This window comes from Alexandromys fortis, unplaced genomic scaffold, assembly GCF_014885135.2.
Source record: "Alexandromys fortis isolate MF-2015 unplaced genomic scaffold, M_Fortis_MF-2015_v1.1 scaffold_167, whole genome shotgun sequence".
NCBI classification, from domain to species: Eukaryota; Metazoa; Chordata; class Mammalia; order Rodentia; family Cricetidae; genus Alexandromys; species Alexandromys fortis.
The window spans coordinates 2,108,425-2,126,360 of record NW_026068050.1 but is presented as its reverse complement, the minus strand read 5'-3'; positions in this window follow the sequence as shown (position 1 = coordinate 2,126,360).

Below are 17,936 nucleotides of genomic sequence, written 5' to 3'. Positions count from 1 at the left end.
AACAGCTGAGCTGTCTGTCCAGTCCTCGAGATGTCTTAATAATGACTTTTCTGAAACATTTACTATATTGTTCATACAGCTAATTATCACTTTGGAGCCTATTAGCTAAAATCAACTATGTATAGTGTATTCATCTGTTCATACCTGTTTTATACACGTTTCTACTTAAGAGACACCTTTTTTGGTGCGTGTGTATGCGTGTGACGTATGTGTCTTTGTGTCTTTGTAGCCCAGGCTGGCCTGGAACTCACAGCCATCTTTCTTCAGTTTTCTAAGTGCTGAGATAATAACAGGTGTGTGCACTATACACAGTTGTAAAAGGCCCAACCAGCAGCATTAGGGGTAAATGTTTTTTCTCAAGGTACATCATAGTCTTCTTGCGCTTAGCAGATGAGCAAGCGCTGTGTCTGAAGGTCATTTTCAACCAAAAATCACTTGTGCATGAAAACGTGATGCAAGATGGGTAGTAGGGTCAGCATGAGAGCTGATGTGAGAAGGTCAAGGGTCACCTTGTTGGCCCTCCACCAGGAACATACGCCTCAGACTACTCGAAACAGGCTACACAAACTGCAGGGAAAGCACTGCGTCTCAGTTAGGGTTCTATTTTGATGATGAAACACCATGACCAAAAGCAGCTTGGGGGGGAAAGGGTTTATTTCATCGTCCACTTTCAGGCATTAGTCCATCACTGAGGGAAGTCAGGGCAGGAACCCTGGGGGCAGCAGCTGAGGGAGAGGCCATGAAGGGGCGCTGCTTACTGACTTGTTCCCCATGGTTTACTCAGCCTGATTTTCTTGCAGAACACAGGACCAGCAATCCAGGATACCACGACCCACAATGGGCTGGTCCCTCCCACATCAAGCACTGAGAAAATGTCCAACGGCTTGCTTATACAGCCTGATTTTATGGTAGCATTTTTTTTTTTTTTTCTATTTGAAAGTTTCCCCCTTTCCAGTGACTAGCTTGTGTCAAATTGATGTAAAACTAGCCAGCATACTGGGGTCATAAGTACGTATTTGTAAGTAGACAGTCCCTTAAATCTTGATAGGACTGGCTGTCTATCCTTAAATGATCCTGTTTCTTCTGTCTTGTTACACTTGAAAGTAGGACTGGGTAGAAAAGTGAGTCCAAAAACTGTCTTGGCTGTATCTCCAGCTTGTGCCCAGAGTCCAGCCAGTTAGCACTGTAGGGATCAGGAATGATCTCTCATTTGGGTTGTAGCAGCCCGAACTGGTTTTCTTTCCCCATAATCAACTGCCTCTGTAAAAGTCCAGTTCTCTACACTGGCCCATGAGAGCACCCTGTACTCTGGCCCCTCTGCTGCCTTTTCCGCCTGTGCTCCCCTTTCCAGTTCATCCGAATGATCTGGCGGTCCTTGGTCCTTATCTCACGGTTCATACATTTGCCCATTCTGCCTTGGGCATATCTGTCCCCGCTCCCTCATCTATTCTGACGAAATGCCTTTGACCTGTCATCCGTTCTCTGAGCCCCCTGCCCTGCATGCTTTCTCCACAGCGCTCTTCACCAGCTGTGGTCACATTTGCTGTCCATCTCCCGGATACATCTCTAGAGAAAGGACTTCCTTTTCTTTCAGTAGCCATATCCTAGTTCCATAAACAGGAGCTGGCACATTCAAAGCAGCAAATAGACACCGAAGAATGGATAAATAGTGCCCCTTCTTGATATGCTATGTAAAATTTTGAAAAACCCTTTCTTGCTTAGGTTAGAAGGACCAGTGGGTTTTCCATGTCATGACCACTCCTGCCACATCCCAGAAATTAAGACACCTCAGAGACCAGTATATAAGAGAGCCCAGGGCACTTTGCCACCACCTTAGGAACGCATCTGCAGAGTTTGGGGAAGACACTTGTCTTGACAGCTTTATACTGGGAAGCCAAGGGTGGTGGGGCAGCCCCGGCTGTAACAGTTGCTTTCCCCTGCTTTGGGATTAGCCTATCTCACCCAGCCTCCTTTTCAGCTGCTCTATGGCGTATTTTTATCCCAGTTGCAGGGCTTTCTGGTTCTAGAGGGTTGCCTGATGCATCCCAATTGTAGCCTTAGCTGCCCCCGTCCTAACAGGCACCCTTCACCAATAGCAATTATTGAATTCTCATCTGGGCAGAACTGGATGGTTCTCACGGGGCACCTCCAACACAGCAGCCCTCTGACAGAAGCGATTAGGAACCCAAAGACAGCTCAGGTTTAAATTATGAATCAAACTTTAAAATCAAAACTCTTGATTTCACTTTAGAGAGTTTGAGATCATGCTTTTAAAAATAGCGATGTGGTGGCGAATTGTGTGCTCCTGTGTATAATTCCACTTCTGGTGTTTTTCTTCATCAGAAATAAGTCTGGAATTTCTACAGTCTAGCACTTTGAAAGTTCCATGAAAGCATTTATTTTAGCAGGAAAAAAACAAGAAAAAGCAAGAGCTAAAAATCCCCTTGGTCTGGAGAGGTGATGGCTCAGTGGCTAAGAGCACTTGTTGCTCTTGCAGAAAACCCAGGTTCAATTCCCAGTACCCACTCGGGTGACTTATAGCTGCCCATAACTAGTTCCAGGAGAGCTGATTCCTGGTTTCTGTGGCCACAGCATACACAGGGTTCACATAATACACTCAGGCACATATCCACTTAAAATAAAAAATAAATCTTTAAAGAAAGATCTCATAGTGGGAAAACTAAATTATTGAACAAGTACATTTCTGGTTAATTCTTGGTATCAGGGTACATGTGGATGGTGATAAATAGACCCCAGCTCTTAGTTTGCAGTCTCAGGAATGGCACACATACACCTAAATCTAGATTCTACATATGAGAAAAATACTGAAGGTATTGTTCTGAGTCTGGCTTAATTTGTTTAATCTGATACTCTCCAGTTCCATTCCATCCATTTTCCTGCATATGTCTTGATTTCATTTTCCTTTATGGCTGAGAAAGTTCCATTGTGAATACGGAGCACATTTCCCTTACGGAAGTATGTAAGGCTTGATGGATGTGCACGCCAACCCTGTGCAGGACTGTACTAATCTTTCTATCATGATGGCTGTGAGTGCCATTTCCAGGCTCTTTTAAGGACCCCTTTGCCATCTGTGTTACAAGTATTTCCCTACTTTAGTTTTTGCATTTTAATTTTATATGCCGACATACTGAAGTGGTTTTTGTTTGTACAGGCAACACTGTCAATCATTTGAAGTTGTTTTTTCTTAATTTTTTTTTTTACATACATGTTGCCTTAGTTAGGGTTTCTATTGCAATGATGAAACACCATGACCAAAAAGTAAGTTGGGGAAGAAAGGATTTATTCATCTTGCATTTCCATGTCACTGTCATCAAAGAAAATCAGGACAGGAGCTCAGGAACCTGGAGGCAGGAGTTGATGTAGAGGCCATGGAGGGGTGGCTTGCTGACCGTTCTTCATGTCTTGCTCAGCCTGGAGATACAACTCAGATGGTTTGCTAAGCATGAACAAATCCCTTGGTTCAGTCCCAGCACCGAACAACATTGAGAGTAGTGCACACAGCTGTAATTCCAGCATTGGGAGGTGGGGATAGGGGGACCAGAAGTTCATGGTTATCCTATACCACATCTGGAGTTCAAGGTCACTGCATAGATGCAGCTCTGACTTTTAAAAGAGTGCACTTCAGTCTCCTTTGGAATAGTCACAGAATTGAATAATCATCACCATAGCCAACTTCAGAATGTTTTCCTCACTGCAGAAAGAAACCTTATGCCCATCATCCCCGCCCCTGCCCACCCTGAGCAAATACTAATCTACCGTCGGTCTCTCCAGATGTGTCTATTCTAGTTATTTCATATACATGAAATCAGGTGCAAGTTTTTATGTGCACATATATTTCCTTTATTTAGGAGAATATCCCTAGATGGAATTTGGAGTCTTATGTTGGTATTAATAACATTTTTATTGCATTTTCACTCCCATTGTGTGTGTTTGGCACATGTGCATGTACCACAGTGGCACTCAGCACTCAGAGGACAACTCGTGGGAGTCCCTCTCTCCTGCCCTGTGAGTTCAGAGATTGAAATCAGGTTGTCAGGCTTGGCGACCGCAACTTCACATGCTGAGCAATTTCACAGGCCCATCTTGGTTTATTGTTTTATCTTTATTTATTTATTTATTTATTTTCCAGACAGAGTCTCCCTTCATAGCCCTGGCTGTCCTGGAACTCACTCTGTAGACCAGGCAGCCTTGAACTCACAGAGATCCTCCTGCCTCTGTCACCCAAATGCTGGGATTAGCGGTATCTACCACTGTGCCCACCCTGTCTTGGTTTATTTTAATCTGTCCTACACTCGTGTAAGGGCTACAGTTTATACAATGAATTTGTGTTCCTCTATTGTTTCTCAAGTAGCCAATAAAAATGGGAAGTAGCCTGGTTCTTTAAGTATCTAAGTTTTGACAGTTGTTGAGTGGTTCTCAGCTCTGGAGAGGATTCTCACTTCCTTTCCCACTGGCAGGAGGCTCCTTCTCCAGGTTCCTGTATACCTGGCACTAGAGGAAGCCAAGTCTTTGATTCTGCACCAAAGAACCTTGTGTAGCTGGGGGTGTAGTTCAGTGGCAGAACCTTATGTAATAACATTCTCTGAAAATTTCACAGTCCCACAGCTGGGAGAATCCAAGGGCATGTGTCTCCTAAGTCCTGAAGAACACAATAATCAACTTTCTTTTCAGCATAATATTTTTATTGGTTATTTGGGAATTTCATATAATGCACCCATCATGCCTACTTTCCAGTCCTCCCAGACTCACCTTCACCCTTCTGACCTCCCCCCAAAAGAAGAAGAAGAAAAAGAAGAAAGAGGTGGAGGAGGAAGGAAGGAAGGAAGGAAGGAAGGAAGGAAGGAGGAGGAGGAGGAGGAGGAGGAGGAGGAGGAGGAGGAGGAGAAGAAGAAGAAGAAGAAGAAGAAGAAGAAGAAGAAGAAGAAGAAGAAGAAGAAGAAGAAGAAGAAGAAGAAGAAGAAGAAGAGGAAAAGGGGGAAGAGAAGAAGTCCATGTTGTCCATATTCTCAATGGAGCATGGTCAAACTCTTAGTGGTCAGGCCCTTAAAGTAACTGGAGTCCTTTCCCCATCCCCACCAGAAGCTGTCAAGTGTGGAGAGCTAAATTTCATTCCTTATCACAATTTTTAACAGTTCTCTTCAATCGCGTCCTGTCTAGACTGTTTCTTTGTGTGTTTGTGGGGACGGGGAGGTTGTCCCAGAAGCCTCTGTGTCTCAACTGTGAGTCTGCAGTCATTGGCACCACCGCAAACGTGGCTTTCTGGCCTTTGCCCTTTACAGTCAGTGGCAGTGTGGACCATGGGCTTCCATGTGGTTTCTGGTGACTCCAGCAGCAGCATGGCCCGTGGACATCAACATGGATTCAGATGGTAGCACAGACCACGGACATCCTTGCTGCTCTGGAGTCAGAGGCAATTGTGAACCACCCAGCAAGAGTGCTGGGAACTAAACTTGGGTCCTCTGTGAGAGCAATATGAAGCGAACCACCGAGCAATCATTTTTCGAGCCCTGAAATAAGACTTTTGATTACATTTAATAAGTGCACTATTTTTGTTCAAACGTCCCCTCCTTTAGGAAGATACTGAAGCAGCCATAGTAGAATGGGACATATTTATTTATAGTTGTTTTCACATTTAACGAGATTGTTGTTATTTAGCTCCATGTAAAACTGGCTCCCACGGCACCAACATTCCGTAATCTTGGTGACAAGAAGATGCAAGGACTGGGGTTGTATCATGGAGGACGGCCAAACGGCTCAGTGGATAAAAGCAATTGGCAGACTAGCCTGGTGACCCGAGTCCCATCCCTGGAACCTACGTAAGAGTTCTAATCTGATTGGCACTCACACACACACAGCACACACACGTAAATATTAAAAGGAGGTTTACACACTGTCTTAGGGTTTCTACTGCTGTAGAGACACCATGACCACGACAACTCTTATAAAGGAAAACATTTAATTGTGGTGGCTCACTTACAGTTCAGTCAATTGTCATCATGGTGGGAAGCAAGGCAGCATGCAGACAGACAAGGTGCTTGAACTGAGAGTCCTTCCATCTTGATCCAAAGGCAACAGGAAGTGAACTGTCTCACTGGACGTGGCTCGAGCACATATGAGACCTTAAAGCTCACCTCCATAGTGACACACTTCCTCCAACACTGCCACCCCTATTCCTACAAGGCCACACCTCCTAGTAGTGCCACTCCCTTTGGGGGCCATTTTTTACACCACCACACACACATACCACACACATGCTAACACGTATGTATTAAAAGAAAGCTGTGAACAACCATCTCTGGGCCCTATCATCGGACATTTGCGGATAGTGGACGAGAACAAAGCTGGACATGGATGGAACTGGAATCCCTTCTGTGGCAGCTGAGTAAAATTATAAGCCAAGAATTCAGATCTCATCAATGCCAAGAAGAATAGGGAGTGGGTAGGAGTGAGGAAAAACTATGGTGTGTCACACCATTAGTTAAACTTTAACTTCCTAGATATCATAATGTTTGCCAGTATTTTAAAACTTTCTAATTTTTTCCTGGGCAGTGGTGGCACACGCCTTTAATCTTAGCACTTGGGAGGTAGAGGCTGGCAGATCTCCGAGTTAAAGGCTAGCATGGTTTTTATAGTAAGTTCTAGGGCAGCCAGAGCTATATAGTGAAACCCTGTCTTCGTAAAACAAAACAAGAACAACAAAAGACTTTCTAATTTGTTGAGCTCTTTTTATTCTTGTATGTATCCAATTTCACATGAAAGTTCATATTTGTATGTTACATTTCACTTAAAGAGGATGTGATGATTTATCCTGTCATCTTGATGGAATTTAGAGTCTCCATGGAAACAAATCTGAGGAATGTTCATAGGAGATTACTAGGTTAACTGAGGTGGGAAAACCCACTGTAAATGTGGGTTCTGGACCTAATAAAAAGGAAAGAGCCAGCACTCATTTCTCTCTGCTTCAGGACTGTGGGCACAGCGTAACCAGCTGCTTTACACACACACCCCATCCCCCAGCCCCCATCTGCCCCTGCGACTCCCTCACAATCCTCCTTCCCTACAGTGCTTTGGTAGGATATTTTGTCACAGGAACAAGGCAAACACCAAGGACCACCCCTCAAATAACACAATCTTCCATGTAAACCTGAACCGTTACCTGCTTCCAACTGTCCTTGGACTAGAGTTCATTCTCTTCATCCTGACCTGAACCTGCAAGCGGACATCACCGGATCCCTCTCTCTGCTCTTCCTATTAAGTTTCTTCCTTTGCCTCCGTCTGGATTCTGTGTGGCCAGCACTTCCTCCGTCTACAGTTCTAGATCAGGTCACCTTGTCAGGCAGGCTTTTAAAAACTGCAGTCTCTAGTAGACGCCCCTACCCCCACCCCACACAAGGGCTATTTATTCTCCCTTCAGTGCGTTCCATGTGTTTCCTCAGTGTTTATCAGATTTGGACACCAGCGTGGCTTGGGTTCCCCTAGGCAATAGTCCTATGAAGACAGGATCATTTTCTGTTCGCTTTTGTGTCCTCCACTGAATTTGGCATGTGGGCAGTCCTCAAGTGTTTATTGAGCGAATGAATAGCTAGAGTGTGAGAGAGTGAAGATGCGAACTCAGGTTTATCAGAAGTCAGAGTAAAGGCTGAACAGTTCCTAATACTCCAAGAAAGGGCTGTCTTTTCCAATGTATCAACCCACAGAGTATTGGAAAGATAGATGGATAGCTAGCTAGCTAGATGGAGGGATGGATGGATTGATGGATAGATAGATGATAGATGGATGAATTAGATAAATAGATATAGACTATGGTGTGTGTGTGTGTGTGTGTGTGTGTGTAACAATTGTTACTTTGCTTCACCAACAACTGAGAAGACCAAATAAGGGGCTGGAGAGATGGCTCAGAGGTTAAGAGCACTGCTTGCTCTTCCAAAGGTCCGAAGTTCAATTACCAGCAACCACATGGTGGCTCACAATGATCTGTAATGAGATCTGGTTCCCTCTTCTGGCCCGCAGGCAGGCAGACCATTGTATACTTAATAAACAAATAAATCTTTTTAAAAAAGACCAAATAAAAACAAATATTAAAATAGCCTTCTTCCTACAGGTGACTTCAAGAAATTGTCATTTTTCAAAAAATAATGAGAAACACCTCTAATTAATGGGACAAGTTATCAGAAGACCAAGGGGGGTGGGAACCTGCCTTCCACGAGGCTGCTGTGGGACTGGGAATTACCAACTAATTTCCAATTTTAAGACCGTTGGATCAGGTGGCTGAATTGGATTAAAGATAATCAATTCACCCGAGCGATTAATGCCATCCATTACTCCAACCTTGCAAGGGAGCGTTTGTTTTTGATGTTAATTACTGTTCCACAGGAAACGAAGCTGGATAGGAAAGGAACCCTGGCTAAATCAATTAGAGGAGTGGACGAGAGGAGATTCAAAGCAGGTCCCGGAAGTGGTGCATTTGGGTCTCTTATCTTGACTTCCTTTGCAAGAGTTACAGTGTGATGTGATGGTAACTTCGTCATCAGCCGGACCAGATTTGTGATCACCCAGAAGACATCTCTTGAGAGCCTCTGTGCGAGCATTTCCAGAGAGGCTTAAGTGAAGGCGGGAGGACTCACCCTAAATATGGCTGGCACCATTGCAGAGACTGGAAGCCGGGGCCAAATACAATGGAGAAAAGGAGAGAGCCTGGTGAGCCTTCGGCTTTCGCTGCTTCCTGATCTGCTGAGTGGGCGAGCCGTCCCCGGGATGGGTTCTGGCTGTTGGGACTGCCTGCAGCCATGCTTTCCCCGCCGTTCTGGACTGTATCTAATGCACCTAACTGAATCTTTTCTGCGGCTGCTCCTTTCTGTATCTGGTGAGAGCAACAAGGAGAGTTGATACAGATAGTTTACACATTGCCCATGTAAGTGAAATAAGTTTAATTGTAACTTTTGTGGCTTTTTGAAGATCAGATTTTAGGACCAAGGAGATAGGTTAGCAAGTTTAAGGGCTAGGCCTGAGTTCAATTCTCAAACCCACATAAAAAGCCAGATTCAACAGTATGTATCAGAAATCCAGCAACAGGCTGCAGAAACAAGAGAGACCCAGCCTCGGAACAAGGTGGAAAAGGAGAGCTGCTCCTTAAAAGCTGCTCTCTGACCTCCACACATGTGCTGTGGTGGCACCATACGCCCACACAAACACAGACAAACATAAATAAATGCTAAAACAATAAGTAAATAAATAAGTAAATCAATAACATGGGAATACTCTGGGAACTAAACTGGCAATCAAATTAATTAAAAACTTTTGTTTATTATTGTTGGAGTGGGAGCAAGTGTGCCAGTGTGCCCGTGGAAGTCAGAGGAGAGCTTTGTGGGTGCAGTTCTCTCCTTCTTCCACATGGGTGTGGCTCCAGGGGTCACACTCGGGTTCCCAGGCTTGTGTCCTTACCCACTGAGTAACCTTGCAGGCACTCTTTCATTTTGCACAGGATCTCATGCAACCCAGGCAGGCTACCTTGAAGCCTCGTGGACGACCTTGAGCTCTTAATCCTCTTGCACATTAGGATTACAGGCATGCACCCACATGCCTGGTTCAATGGGTTACATCCGGAGATGGCAGTTCTGGTGTGCAACTGCAAGCAACTGGAACATCTGTAGTTACACCTGCAGTATAATGGCTACTTTGGATTCACTTTTCACATATGTAGTAGTAGCTATAGATAAATGTTCTCTCTAGAACAAGAAGATGGAGAAAGAGATAGGGTATGCACTTAGTAAGAATATTTAAATCTATCCTTTACACAAACTCGATATTTACACTGGCATCTTGTAAAGATTAAAATAATGGCCTAATATCTTCATTTAAATTTATAACAGTATCATTGATGGAGAACAATCTTTTAACACAAAATATTTGCAATAAATTGTCTTTATTAATAATAAATGTTGGGTTCTTAAATACTGAACCCATTCCTACCCTTGGTGTGGGACAATTGTATTCTGTCAATTATAATTTAAATAAACGCTGATTAGTCAGTAGCCAGGCAGGAAGTATAGGCAGGACAACCAGACAGGAAGTAGAGGAGGGTCAATGAGAACAGGAATATTCTGGGAAGAAGGAAGTTCTTTGTGCAGTTGTGAGCCCACCCCAGAAGAAGCAAAATGTGATTGCCTCGCTGAAAAAAGCTACCCAGCCATGTGGCTAGCATAGACAAGAATAATGGGCTAATATAAGTTATAAGAGTTAATAAGAAGCCTGAGCTAATGGGCCAATCAGTTTATAGTTAATATAGACCTCTGTGTGATTTCCTTGGGACTTAACGACTGCAGGAACCGGGCAGAACAAAGACTGGACAGGACAGGAAACCTCAGACAATATACCCTGAGTAAAGCAATGTCCTCATTAACAAAGGACTCCACACGTGACATATTAATCCCTCAAGATGATGTCAGTTAATGGGTCATGGCTGCCTTCATTTGTGAAAGCGCACTCTATGGTGCTCTCATGATAAAGGAATTACCTAGGAGTGCGTTCCTGTTACTGAGAACAGCTTTTTGTGGTTAAGCAGTGCAGGACTGTGACTGCAGATCGGCTGAGAGATTTTAGCTACAGGAAACCAGACTGATTTTAAAAGAAAAGCTCTTTCATAACGTGGTTCATCACTGCCAATCTAAAGGATCCTAACACTTGGAATGTTGGAATATTGTATCGTCCTAATGTGGGAATAACATCTTCACTCGTGTGTGTGTGTGCGTGTTTTATGTGGGTGCCATCTATGTGCAGGTGTGCTCACTACACAGTGCAGCCAAAAGTTCATGTCAGGTCTCTTTCCTCTTTCTTTCTTTATTTCTTTCTTTCTTTCTTTCTTTCTTTCTTTCTTTCTTTCTTTCTTCCTTCCTTCCTTCCTTCCTTCCTTCCTTCCTTCCTTCTTTCTTTCTTTTTTCTTTCTTTCTTTCTCCAAATTCTTTTTTGACAGATGGTCTCTGTCTCAAGCTTAACATTTTGGCTAGACTGTTTGGCCAGTGATCTGGGGTCTCTATGGCAGGGATCTGCCTGTCTCTACCTGCCCAACACAGGAATTACAGATTGTGCTACCACATGCAGCTTCCTGTGTGGGGCAGAAATTCTAAACTCAGCTTTTCATTCTTGCACAGGGGACCTTTACCCACTTAGCTACTTCCCCAGTCTCTTCATTGTAAGCAAGAGCTGACTTCTGTTCAAGATACATTATAACTTACTGTTCTATTAGGTGAGTTACCATTTGCTTGTTAATACTTGTTTTTCTAATGGCAATCAAATCTATGACAGTATGCTATATGATTATTAGTCCAGTAGGATAACTGGGTTTTATGAATGGTTTCTATATAAAATATATTTGAGTATATTTATTTAATTTTTATACTTAGTCACATAAATATATTTATCATATTTAATTAAATATAGTTATTTAAATTTAATAAAAGTATAAGTTTGACCCCTGGAACCCACATATTATAAAGAAAATTGACAATTTGTCCTCTAACTTCCATGTATGTGTGTGAACACACATGTAAACCAAGGATAAATATAATAAAACCAAGATCTCTACATGAATCTATGTTTGGAATCTAACATTTGACTGTGGTATTGAAATAACCCTCGCCTTTGCTTCCTACAGCATTTGTTTTGAGGAGCTGAATTTTAATATCCTATCAATTCTTGCTTTTCTTTCCTCTAATCTGAGACAACTCATTTACTTTCAGCAATAAAGTTGACAGAATCCATTTTTATCTTTAATTAACTTCTCAGTTTGGCTTTCATTTTAGAGGTTCACAGCAGAATTTATCACCAAGCTGTAATGAAAGCGGTGAATGAAAGATTTGAGGACACTGCTTAGCTATAACAGCTGACCCAGTTATAGAGAGGAAAAGCCAACAATATCATCAATATAAAAGACAACTCATTAGGTCATACCAGTTGCGTATGACAATGTTTATTTTTGACTTCTTATATTTTTAATTTTTTGACCTCTGAATTCCATTTCCATTCACTGTATTTTAACTCTTAAGCACCAAATTTCGTGTGCTTAGGATCTTGGTAAGTGTAAAAGCACATCTGAAAACAATCGTCACATAAATTACTATAGCTACTATCTATTGAACCCTTGGGTGATGTGCTAAATACCCTGTAGGTTTTACTTCCCATAGAGCACGTTTTAAGGGACCATGTTAAAGATTATTAACAGGTCTTAAGGGGAGAGATCAAGTTCACTTCAGCAAACTGCGAAGTCTTTGAACTCTGGTCACCTGGATTGGAATTGCCTTCTCGCTCCCCAGCTCTGAAACAGCGGATCAACCAATTAGCATTCATTTATTCATCCAATGAACATTTGGAGCATCCAGCATGTGCTCAATATGCTGGGCATGAGCTGGCGACTAAGGCAGGCACAGCTGCTCCTATCAGGAGGCATCAGGGGAAATCAGACACTCAAGAGCTCAGAGAATTATAAATTATAACAAATGTGGTTTTTATGGTTTGAATCCTAAATGTTCCCCAAAGACTCTTGAAAGTTTAGTCCCTACCTGATAGTGCTCTTCAGAGAGGGAGCCTGATTAAAGAAAGCTATGTAATTGAGGGCATTCTGTTGAGGAGGATGCTGGGCTCCTGGCCCCCTCTTCTCTTCCCGTTTGCTTGCAGCCATCAAGAACTCAGCAGCTTTCTCCCACTGCTGCTTCCATTGTGGTGTGATGTGCTGGCACAGACCCAATGCAGCGGCCAGGAAGCCATGGCCAAAGCCTCTGAAACCCGGGAGCCAAAACAGATCTTTTTTCCTTTCAAGTTGGCTTTCTTTTCTCCTTCCTTCTTTTCTTTCTTCCTTCCTTCCTTGCTCCCTTGCTCCCTCCCTCCTTCCTTCTTTCTTCTTTGCTTCTTCCTTTTCTCCTTTCTTTCTTTTCTTCTTCCTCCCTTCTTTCTTCTTCCTTACAAGGACGGCAGTCTGACTCACACAGTAGTGAAGAATGGAACATGGGAGCATGATAGAGACTGACAGTCAGCCAGAGGGAGCAGAGGACTCAACTTAGACAGGCTGACTTGTCTTTCAAGAGGTGACAGGTAATGCCAGGGTGGAGGCTGGACTAGGAATTAGGCAAAGCAGGGAACAGGAAGAACAAGAGGAGAAAGGTCCAGGCAGAGTTCCCAGCGTCTGTGGACGTCCCCTGGCAGAATCAGGATTGCTTCTTCTGGCCACAAAAGGAGTGAATGGGGCTGGAGCTTAGAGCAGGGGAAAGGGATTGATGCAGAGTTGTCGAAGGCAGCAGGACTCTCTCAAAAGTCACGGCAAAAATTTAGGATGTAGTTTCTCAGATGTTCCTGGTGCTGCCCCCTGCACTTAAGATTGAGAGTAACTCAGTAAGTGAAGCAGGGGAGGAAGAGGTTGATTCCCAGGTTCTGAGTGTGACAGTTAGGTGGTAATGGGAAGACTAACAGGAAAGAACAGTTTGGGATACAGTAAGTGATGTTCAACATTAATGATTTCAAGTGTACTCAGGCTCACTGGAGCCCGAGGTAAGATCAACACCTGAGTGTGCATCTAGGCATTGTCTTTCTGAGAGTGGTAATTATTGATCTGGTCTTTTTTGCTGTATGTGTGTGTGTGTGTGTGTGTGTGTGTGTGTTTCTCCCTGTGCAACCTAAGCTAGTATGGACTCACGATGGCTCTGCCTCAGCCACTCCTGAGTGCTAAGGTTACAGTCATGTACCGCTCTGCCCAGCATGTATTGGCATTTATCTAGGAAAACAGAAGACTACTGAAGCCAATGTATTGCTGCCATAAGGACCAGTCTGCAGCAGCGCAGGGGCTGGGGGGAGCCACAGAGAGGGCAAGCTAATCATTCAAGTTGACTCTTCTATCTGAGGGAGCGAAACAACTCTGGAGCTGGTGAGGGAGGTAAAACTTAACTTTCTGGAGAAAGAGCAAAAGGGAAGAAACAAATATACATGGGTCTCTCCCTCATTTTCTCCTTTATTTTTCTTCCCTCTATCCAGATGTATCCTTTCTATCTTTCTTGATTTTTCCTTCTAACTTTTTCTCCTAACAGCTTATATACCTCAGCAAAATCTTTCAAGCAGTATAAAAATTTCAGTGTGGTTACAATCTATTTTTTGGTGAATGATTACAATGAATACAAGTAAAAAACATGTTCTGCATATCCCTTACATAAGTAAGCATTTATGTATTACAGGTGAAAAACAAACTATCTCCAAGAACCTACATACATTCTTTTTTTGTTTGTTTGTTTTTGTTTTTCGAGACAGGTTTCTCTGTGGCTTTGGAGCCTGTCCTGGAACTAGCTCTGTAGACCAGGCTGGTCTCGAACTCACAGAGATCTGCCTGCCTCTGCCTCCCGAGTGCTGAGATTAAAGGCGTGCGCCACAATCGCCTGGCCCTGCATACATTCTTGCCCAAGCAACTTGATTAACAAAGTGTAAGCAATCAAGGAATTTTTTTTCAGCCAGATTTTACTGGCAGACTGCATTTTGTGGTTACAAAGAAAGGATCAATCACTTTTTAAAAAATATTTATTTATTTATTATATATACAATATTCTATCTGTGTGTATGTCTGCAGGCCAGAAGAGGGCACCAGACCTCATTACGGATGGTTGTGAGCCACCATGTGGTTGCCGGGAATTGAACTCAGGACCTTTGGAAGAGCAGGCAATGCTCTTAACCACTGAGCCATCTCTCCAGCCCCCAAGGATCAATCACTTTTATTTATTTACCTCCAAAAGTAATCTTTTTTCTTTTCTTTATTTTTTTTATTTTTTTTGATACAGGGTTTTTTTTTTGTGTAACAGCCCTGGTTGTCCTGGAACTCGCTTTGTAGACCAACCTGGCCTCAAACTCACAGAGATCTGCCTGCCTCTGCCTCCTGAGTGCTGGGATTAAAGGCTTGTGCCATCACACCTGGGTTCAAAAGGTAATATTATAAAAAAGTCACAAATATGAACTTTTATATATGAAAAACAACCAGTCAGCTCTATTGTAATCCTGAGGGTGCAGACCTACTTATCAACATTTTATTTTTTATATCAGGAAGCTGAGGGCAATTAATCATCACCCTTGATCATTAATCCATCCTAACAAGAAAGTTACAGCAGCCAGCAATCCTCAGGGTGCCATTGTTTCTGTTCCCTGACCTCAACGAGTCCCTTGTCCCACTATTAAAAGTGTGTCTTTATAAACTTTAAATGGTTTCTCAACATTTTCTACTTCAAAGTCATTAACAAAACCATCTTAACCTAACCTCACTAACAATTCTATGTGTCTAAATTCTTTATAAGGGTGGTGATTGAATCCTTAATCTGTTCCAGCAGCAATGCTCAGAAAAAGTCAATCACTATTATTGTAAGTCCCAGTAACACTGCCCACTGAGGGGTTAGAAACCCCCTGAGAATTTTCATACAACCCATGGGGAGATGAAGAGCATGAAGGTAGCAATCAGAGCTATGCTCCAACAGCAGGAGGTACCCAGGGCATGTAGGCTTTGCCTGCTCAAGGCTCACTCAGGTGTGGCTTTGCCAACAGCCCAGCTGTGTTCTATGAGGTCCAGAGCTGCTTGTTGGTCCCCTCACATGGCCTCCGACACCAACAGGCTTCTGAATGGGAGGAACATGCAAAGGGATAAAGAGTTAATCAAGACAAATGGGGGTAATAATTGGACCTCCCAGTAGTGCTGCTTGACAGTAAATTCTTGCATATTTAAAAATACTTATTACATCCCCATACTTAGCTGGGTCAATATGATAATTATTAAGTTCTACTTCATGTCTTTTCTGGGCTGTGGGTATACACACGTGAATCTGTGTGTGGATGCTTGAGAGTTTCAGAAGCCAGAGAAGGAGATCAGTGTCCTGCTCTATCACCCATCGCCTTTTCTGTTGAGACAGAGTCTCTCACTGAACCTAGATTAGGGCTAGGGTCCGGAAAGCCTCAGCGATTCCCCTGTCTCCATCCCACACAGTTCTGGAGTTCTAGGAGGGCTCATGCAGTCACACCAGCTTTTTATGATGCTTCTGGGATTCAAGCTCAGGTCTTAAGAGAACTTGCTATTCTTCCAGAAGACTAGAGTTCAACAGCAGCCAAATCCATTCCCAGCTTACAACGGCCTATAACTCCAGCTCCAAGGTACCCAACTCCCTCTTTTTGGCCTCCTTGGACATCCATATGCACAATCAAATACACACAGACATAAATATAAATAAAAGCAAAGCAGTACAAAACAAAAGAATAAGCTGTATGATATCCTTTAGCTAAATCCTAGAAATTCAGTGGATAGATACTTTGGTGGTGGCTTTGGCAACAACAGCAGCTTTTATTGTCGTTTGATCAGTCAGCATCTCCTAGCAATGTGGAGATGCCTGCCAACAATTAGTGGCAGCCACACACCTGGCAAGTGTGAAGAATCAGCGCACCTTGTTGGAGGGAAACCATCCAAGACGAATGCATTATGTCTTGTGATTATTTGCCTGGGTTTTCATGTGTCCAAGACATTACACGCTGCGCAGTTGCTCACCTGACAACGGCATCTTGCAGAGATGATGTAGCTAACTGTCTTCTCATCATTGTGGATGTAACACTTTGGCACGGTCCAGAAGTTCCAATTATGCTCCCTGTGGCTGAGTTAACAACCATTTCATCCCAGTTTTACCACTGACAGGTATTGTGACCTTCAGCAGTTATTTAACTCCTGTCTCCAAATCCCTTCACCGTAAAAGTAGAATCAACAATTTCAAGTCATCCAAACACTAGCTAGGACAAATGGTAGACGTGGCCGTAAGTTCCATACATTTCTCAAAGTGTGAATGTGCAGTGTAGGGTTAGGCACTGTCCTATTTCTGCGCAGGTCTCTTTAGTGACTTGCCTTATTAGCACCACGCACATCTTTTATTTTCTGGCTCCTTCGCCCACCTGCTTAATCCAATGAACTCCTTTGAATATTGTTTCCATTTCCCTGGTTATACTTGGAACCAGGGGGAAAAGTCTTAAATGGATTTTGCCTCTGAGATTCTTTCAACCAGATCTCACTTTTAACAGACTGATGCAGGCTGAAGCGTGGAGTGAGATTTCTGCCTATAATGAATTGTAGAGGTGCCAACTCCATAATTTTCTGTGAAAAATCTGGCACACTCTGCCACTGAAGTTGAAAGATAATTTGCCTGAATCTCTTCAACCAAACGAAGCTTTCTAATCAATTATGAACAGAAGCAATGAGATACAGTGTAAGGGTGTGAAGGGCTTTGAGACCCAGTCAGCATCAATCGCCATCAAAATTGCTCGGAGACTGGGGCCGACGAAGGCACTAATATTTACAATGCTAAGTGACAGCACGGACTGCGTAGACTACTCTGGAAGCAACTGCCTATCATTTCGCTGGGTGGCTTGAATGAATGTCAGAGCTGTCTGTCACAACTGTCCTTCAGAGAACTCTAGTTATCCATCTCATTTAAAAGGAAGAGAAAAATAGACCCTCAAGGAAGGATGATGATTCGACCAGGATGGCCTTGCAGATCATAGAGAATCTACAACAGGGGCATGAAAGGCAGCGGTAGGGATGGTCTTATTGGCTCACGCGGGAATCCAGCGTTCGGCAGACTGCCGCAAGAGGGCTACTGTGGGTTCGAAGCCTAACTGAGTTACAGACAACACGAAACCAAACCGCCCCGAAACAAAAGTCAGGACAGCCTTCGCACCTGTCAGAATTCGCGCTGGAGCGTATGGGGGGGGGGGCGGTTGACAAAAGAGGGCCAGGTGTGGAAAAGGCGGAGCTAAGAGTTAATGGGGCTGGACCAGGGGAGGAGCCTAGGCAAACTGGGTGCGGCCTCCCGGGGGCGGGGCCAAGCGCCGCGGGCTCCGCCCCCGCGCGCTACCGCCCCTCCGCCGTG